The 7,823-nt window shown below is 42.6% G+C and overlaps 1 long non-coding RNA gene across 1 annotated transcript; it reads left to right on the top strand.

The window, feature by feature from the left end:
• The first annotated feature begins 2,653 nt into the window (after positions 1-2,653).
• Positions 2,654-4,482, top strand: LOC137676822 (uncharacterized). Its single transcript, XR_011050142.1, has 2 exons — positions 2,654-2,778; positions 4,047-4,482. It is a non-coding gene; the product is annotated as an uncharacterized lncRNA (long non-coding RNA).
• The last annotated feature ends 3,341 nt before the right edge of the window (positions 4,483-7,823 follow it).

Genomic DNA, 7,823 nt, shown 5'->3' with positions numbered 1-7,823 from the left:
TGTGATGCCTGTCCCTATTTGTTTACTGGGGAGAGATGCATTAAGTCAATTAGGGGCACGTTTGGTAACTAACAGTGAGGGTTTTTAGAGGCAGCCATTGATGAAGGGCGACCAATCCTAAAACTAACCTGGAAAACAGAAACCCCAGTTTGGGTTGATCAATGGCCGCTGTCTGCAGAAAAAATCGCCCACCTTGAAAGCTTGGTACAGGAGCAACTGGAAAAAGGTCATATTGAGCCTACAACAAGCCCATGGAACACCCCAATATTTACTATTCCGAAAAAAAGTGGCAAATGGCGTTTGTTACATGACCTTCGAAAAATCAATGAGGTCATGGATGATATGGGAACCCTACAACCAGGGCTCCCATCCCCCAATATGATCCCTAAAGATTGGGACATTTTAATCATTGACTTAAAAGATTGTTTCTTCACCATCCCTTTGCACTCTGATGACTATCAGAAATTTGCTTTTTTGGTGCCATCAGTGAACAAAGCTGCACCTATGAAACGCTATCATTCGGTTGTGTTACCACAGGGAATGAAGAATTCACCGACAATGTGTCAAATGTATGTGGCCTGGGCACTTGCTCCTGTGCGAAGGAATTTTCCAAATTTGATTATATACCATTATATGGATGACATTCTAATAGCAGGGAAACAATTGGATAAAAAACAATTGATTAATACACTGCAGACTGAACTAGCAAAAGGTGGATTGCAAATAGCCCCAGAAAAGGTACAACAGGAGGAAAATTGGAAGTACCTTGGGTGGGAAATTACCAAAACAACTGTTAGACCTCAAAAACTAGAAATTCGTGTGAACATCAGTACTTTAAATGATGTACAAAAACTGTTGGGAGACCTCAATTGGGTGCAAACCCTGTGTGGTCTCACCAATGCTGAACTGGCACCTTTGATGCAATTGCTAAAGGGAGGAGGCGGTGCAGATGCCCCCCGCACATTGACACAGGAAGATGAGCAGGCATTGAAACACCTGAGTACCAAAATAGCTATGGCATACACTCACCGTTGGGACCCAGATTACAGTATTGGAGTATTGGTTATCAATCACGATCGCCACCCCCTGGCATTAATTATGCAGTGGGTGACTGACAAGGATCCCCTACATGTGCTGGAATGGATCTTTTTGCCTATGCAACCAAAACGTACCATCACTACGAAAGTAGAGGCCATAGCACAACTTGTAATCAAAGGAAGGCAGAGGGTTGTAGACATAGCAGGTGTCGAACCTGCTTTTTTGGTTATTCCACTGGTTGCAGAGTATCTACAATGGGCATTACAAAATTCCATACCATTACAAGTTGCGTTATTGGATTATAGGGACGAGTTGAAGGTACATCTACCCCCTCACAAATACTTCTCTGTGCTGCAATTGGGTCAATGGGAAGAATTACCAAAAAGGTCAGAACGTCCAGTCAGTGGTGTCACCGTTTTTACAGATGCTGGAGGCAAAGCTCAAAAAGAGGCACTAACATGGCTAGACAATGGGAAGTGGCATGATGTAATTTTATCTGACATTCAAGGGTCTACACAACAATTAGAATTGCGAGCTCTGGTGGAGGTCTTCCGGCGATGGAACACAGCACCTGTTAATGTGGTATGTGACTCTTTATATGTCGTAGGGATTGTCCAGAGGATGGAGCGTGCTCTGCTCAAAGAGATAGCTAATGAACAACTATACCAAATTTTTCATGAATTATGGCTTTTGCTGACAGAGCGTCTGCATCCATATTTCATCACACATATCCGTAGTCACACAGGACTCCTGGGAGGCTTAGCTGAAGGCAATGCTTGGGCAGACAAACTTGTCGCACCTGCCTGGGCTGCGCCTTCAATTGATCGCTTCGCTCAAGCACAACAATCCCATGCCTTTTTCCATCAATCTGCTAAGGTACTGCGGCATCAGTTTGGGCTACGCAGTGCAGATGCACGTGGGATAGTCCAGTCCTGTCCAGACTGTCAACATCTTGGGGGTGGTTTAGCACCTGGTGTCAACCCCCGCAGTACTGGACCGTTGGAAATATGGCAAATGGATGTAACACACATCCCCGAATTTGGAAGGCTGAAATATGTCCACGTGAGTGTTGACTGTTTCTCCCTTGCTACCTGGGCTACAGCACAAACAGGCAAATCCAGCAAACACGTTCAACGACACATGCGTTCTGCTATTGCAGCCCTGGGCATTCCACAGACGATTAAAACGGACAATGGCCCAGGCTATGTGGCACGTGCCACACAGGACTTTTTCCAACTGTGGGGTATAACACATGTAACGGGCGTCCCACATTCACCAACGGGACAAGCTATTGTGGAGCGCATGAATCAAACTCTGAAACACCTTTTACAAAAACAAAAAGGGGGAGAGCCAGGGCTATCTCCTCCTGACAGGTTGTGTAAAGCGCTTTATGTACTAAACTTTTTACGCTTGCCACAGGACTACTCTGTACCTCCAGCGGTAAAACATGGTGCAGGGTTAAAGGGAGGTATGGAGGCTTTTCAGAAAGAACAGGAGCAAGCCAAAGTGATGGTAAAAAATGGGGTGACTGGTGTGTGGGAAGGTCCAATTAAATTAATAACGCTGGGTCGAGGGTATGCATGTGTCATTACAGATACAGGAGCCAAATGGGTACCAGCTAAGTGGGTGAAGCTGTGGCTACAAAAACAACCTGAACTACAGGAGCCAACTCAGGATCTGCCTCGGAACACTGACCTCTCGAGAGATCCAGTGCCCTGACTGCGGGAAGTGTGAAAAAAGGTTTGCGTGGGAGGTATAGAAAAGGGAGCAAAAGGTGCAGTCATGATGAAGCAAGGGGTTGTTTTTTCTGTGTTAAGCCTGCTTTGGATCCTGGACCTGACAAAAGGTCATCAACCGATAGTCCTTCCACTGACACCGTGGAAGGGAAGTCACAACGTTTGGGTGACTCTGATGCGGAGCTTGAACCAGACGCAGTTTTGTGCCTCCTTAGCTCAGCCTGAACAACCCTTTCATACATTTCTATTGGGGGTCCCCTTAAACAGATCTGAAAGCGAGGAGATAGTGGCAGGGTTGAATGTGCTGAAACAGAGCCTCTGTGAGAATGCAATGAAATGTGGCGAACATTGGGATTTATGGGACGATAGCTTGCCTGTCAGTCCCTTAGAGCCCCAAGAACTTGACATCCTAGGAACTTTAGAGGCAGAATCCTGTGTGTTTTTCAATTACACAGAGGGATCAAACATTTATCAGAACAACATAAAGAGATTACAAAATGTCACACCCAGTAATCCATTCTGGCAAAATGAATCTATCTGGTGTGCAAATGTAGGGCGCAGTCGAACAGAGCCAGCACCAGATTTGGCTATGCCTAGAAAATTACCAGAAGGTTTATTCCTAATTTGTGGAGATAGGGCTTGGCCAGGGCTGCCCAGTAAAAAACTGGGAGGTCCGTGTACCATAGGTAAATTAAGCTTACTAATGCCTACACGAAAGGTCATATTAAACCACACTAACCTACACAAGATTAAAAGAAGTGTCACTACCTTAGGGAAAGAATGTAAAGATGAGGTAGAACTATGGTCTAGGACCAAAGTAGTTTTTTCTTCTGTTTTTGCACCGGGTGTTGCTGCTGCACAAGGACTAACACAATTGAGAAATTTAGCTTGCTGGGTTGCAAAAAGAGCTGATCAAACTTCTAGAATTTTAGGAACATTAGCCAATGATGTAGATAGTATCCGACATGCTACCTTACAAAATAGAGCTGCTATAGATTTTTTATTATTAGTGCACGGTCACTGATGTCAGGAGTTTGATGGGATGTGTTGCACGGATCTGAACGATCATTCCAGGTCAATTCATAAGCAGATCAAAGATCTCATGGATGCCACACAGAAAATACAGGAACAGCATGGGTTCCTGGATGACTGGTTGGGTAATTTGGGAATTGGAGGGTGGCTGGTCGGATTGATTAAAATGCTATTGATGGGATTGTTTGTGATTTGTATTATCATCCTTGTATTACCGTGTTTATTCTCCTGCTTGCAAAGGGCCCTGCAGCGGACAATAAACACGGCCTTTCTGGCTCAAGAAAAGAAAGGGGGAATTGTAGAGGGGTTTTTGGAGCAGAATGGTCATGTAATGAGCCAGAAGTATGAGAGTATGGAGTGAAGGCCTAGCTGCGTGAGAAGATTCATGTAGCTAGTGTCAACAAGCCGACCTTGGAGAGATGAGGAAAAACAGCAGCTGAGCAAACAAGAATTGAGGGAGTAGCCGGTGGGAGCCGAACACAGAGGAGAAGAAACAAGAACTGATGGAGCCAATTAAGGAAGGACCAGTGGCAGAGCAGTGACCAATCAACACATCAAAGAAGAGTATGTTTAGTAATATTAACGAATAGCAATGCACATGCTTACAGCCAGGGAAAGTACAAAATGTATAAAAGGGACAGCTTATGCTTAATAAACGTCTTCACTTTGATTCACATTGGATTTTGTGGAGGTGTGTTCCTTTTCCTCACTACATTTTGTTAATTTCATTGTAAAGTATACCTTTCTGAGTGTGTGAATGCTGACATCCTCATGAAAAAGTCGATTTTAAGACTCCAGCATAGCTCTGACTTTGTCTCAGCAGAAAGGTCGTTCCAGATTTGATGGCACTTTTCATAGAATCATAGAACTGTTCTAGTTGGAAAGGACCTTTACGATCATCAAGTCCAACTGTTAACCTAGCACTGCCAAGTTCACCACTAAACCATGTCCCTAAGCACCACATCTACAGAGCTTTTAAGTACCTTCTGGGATGGTGACTCCACCACTTCCCTGGGCAGCCTGTTCCAATGTTTGATAACTCTTTCGGTGATGAAATTTTTCCTGATATCCAAACTAAACCTCCCCTGGCGCAACTTCAGGCTCTTACCTCTCGTCCTATCATTTGTCACTTGGGAGAAGAGACCAACACCCTCCTTGCCACAACCTCCTTTCAGGTAATTGCAGAGAGCGGTAAGGTCTCCTCTCAGCCTCGTTTTCTCCAAAGTAAACACCTCCAGTTCCCTCAGCCACTCCTCATAAGACTTGTGCTCTAGACCCTTCACCAGCTTTGTTGCCCTTCTTGGGACTCCCTCCAGTATGATATTCTTTTGAGTTCAGCTCACTAAAAAAAAATATATACTTCCTCAGATGGACATGAAAAATATGGTTTTTATCCTTTAATGCCCTCAGTAGCTATTTTAAAGAAGGATTTCCTATTCAGGAAGACCTGGTTTAGGAACACCTGTTTTCTAGAATGTACGGAGTTAATGGGAAACAATATTTTAGTGAAGCAAATATGATTGCTCATGTTGGTATTGTACTTGCCAGTTTTAATGGAAATTAAGATGACCCTATGATTTGCCTCATAAGTTAACATATTTGACTTACATGTGAAGCAATAACCCCACAATATAAATTTGCTATCAGCAAATATTTTTTCTTACTATTACAAATATTTGAGATGAGATGGGTATTGTTTTATCTTTTTTTATGTGCTCCTTTTATTTAAACTCAAATTCACCATCTTTGCTAACTATTTGGACTTCTTTTTTATAGTGTTTCTATGGCTATTTCAAGATTTTAATTTTTCTGTTCATTGTTTGCCAGTATCTTATTATGACAGGAAATTTATGACTAGCTAAAGAACACTAAAGGTTTATCAAGCTGTGGAACAGGCTGCCCAGGGGAGTGGTGGAGTCACCATCCCTGGAGGTATTTAAAAGATGAGTAGATGTAGTGCTTAGGGATATTGTTTAGGGATATTGTTTAGTGGTTGAATTGGTAGCGTTAGATTAATGGTTGGACTCGATGATCTTAAAGGTCCTTTCCAACCAAGACGATTCTGTGATTGTGTGATTTCTGATTTTGTGCAGTGTATTTCCTTGCTATAGTTTATTGAGTTTGAAGTTTTAATGGAAATTCCTCAATATCTTATAACTTAGAAATTACATTTGGCTAAATTCTTCTCTAAGTTTCAGTTATTATTCCACAGTGACTTTGTTGCTCACTCTAGTAAATAATTGAACACAAGAATACTTGGGGTTTTTTTTCCTTTTTCTTATTTCTTCACTGCACTACTTTTTTAACTTACAGAGAACACAAAATAGTTGAGAACTGGTATATAGGTAAGAGACAAATTTTGAATCATAGCCTCAAAACAAAAGCTCAGTAAAAAATTCAGCCTACAGAGATTTGTGTTATTATCTTTTCTTCTGACTTAAACTAGAATTGCATACGGTCTATGATGGGGCTTGTAATAGCTCTCCCAAAAAAGAGCATTAAGGACTTACTAAAAAAAAAAGTTTTCATGTTCAAACTTAAAATGCAAGTTTGCCAGTCATATTTTTTCTAAAGAAGGACAAGACTATTCACTTCATTAATGAAATCATTAACTCTGAAGTAGGTAATAACAATACAACCATATGTCACTCAGCGTTCACTATGAAAGTGCACAAAACACAGTGTTCAATAAACAAACGGATATCCATTTAAATCTGGGTGAAAGATTTGTTAAACCTGGTAAATTCAGTTCATGTATATCAAATTCTCTGCTTCTCGATAAATTCTGTAAGATTATGAAATCTGATGAGCTGAGAGCTATGATGAGCCAACTGAGATCCTACAGTAATGATTAAAGAGGAGACCTATGTGGGTGACATCATAGTGTGTCTTCTATAGGCCACCTGACCAGGAAGAACAAGGGGATGAGACCTACTACAGGCAGCTAGAAGTAGTCTCATGTTCACAGGCCCTGGTCCTCATGGGGAACTCCAGCCACCTCAACATCTGCTGAAGGAACAACACAGCATGGCATAAGCAATACAGGAGTTTCCTGAAGTGTATCAATGACAACTTCCTGACCCAAGTGATACAGAAGTTATGAGGAAAGTGCTGTGCTGCACCTCATACAAAAAAGGAGGAGCTCATTGGGCAACCTTTGAAGGTAAAAGGTAGCCTTAGCTACAGTGACTATGAGATGGTAGAGTTCAGAATCCTGAGGGCAGAAAGGAGAATGAAAAGCAAGCTCACACACCCTGGCCTTCGGGAGAGCAGACTTCAGCCTCTTCAAAGAGCTACTTGGAGGAATCCAATGGTATAAAGCCATAGACAGAAGATGGGTCCAAGAAAGCTGGTTAATGTTCAAGGATTACCTTCTCCAAGCTCAAGAATGCTCCATCCCAATGAGTAAGAAGTCAGGCAAAATTGCCAACAGGCCTGCATGGAAGAAGAAGGAGCTCCTGAGAAAACTCAGACTCAGAAAGGAAGCATACAGAGGATGGGTAACCTGAGAGGAATACAGAAACATTGTTTAAGTATGCAGAGGCACATCTACAGAAGCCAAAACCCAACTTAAATTGAATCTGGTGAGGGATGTGAAGGCAACAACAAGGGCTTCTGTAAGTACACAGATGGCAAAAGGAAGGCCAGGGAAAATGCGGGCACACTGCTGAATGAGACGGGAGACCTGGTGACACACAACAAGGAAAAGGCTGAAGTACTCAATGCCTTCTCTTGCTAGAAAAAAAGGCCTTTAGTCATCTCAGGTCCCAGAGAAAAGAAGGGGAGAAAGACTGGAGCAAGGCAAGCATACTCTTGGTGGAAAAGGATCAGATCAGGGAACACTTAAGCAAATTGGATGTACATAAATAAGTCCACGGGCCCTAATGCATTGCACTCATGAGTACTGAGGGAGGTGGCTGATGATATTGCAAGGTCACTCTCAATAATCTTTGACTGATCATGGTGATTGGGAGAGGTGCCTAAGGACAAGAAGAAAGCAAATGTCACTCTCATCTT

The sequence above is a fragment of the Nyctibius grandis genome, chromosome Z (genome assembly GCF_013368605.1).
Source record: "Nyctibius grandis isolate bNycGra1 chromosome Z, bNycGra1.pri, whole genome shotgun sequence".
Lineage (NCBI taxonomy): Eukaryota > Metazoa > Chordata > Aves > Nyctibiiformes > Nyctibiidae > Nyctibius > Nyctibius grandis.
This window is presented reverse-complemented; position numbering and strand designations above follow the sequence as displayed.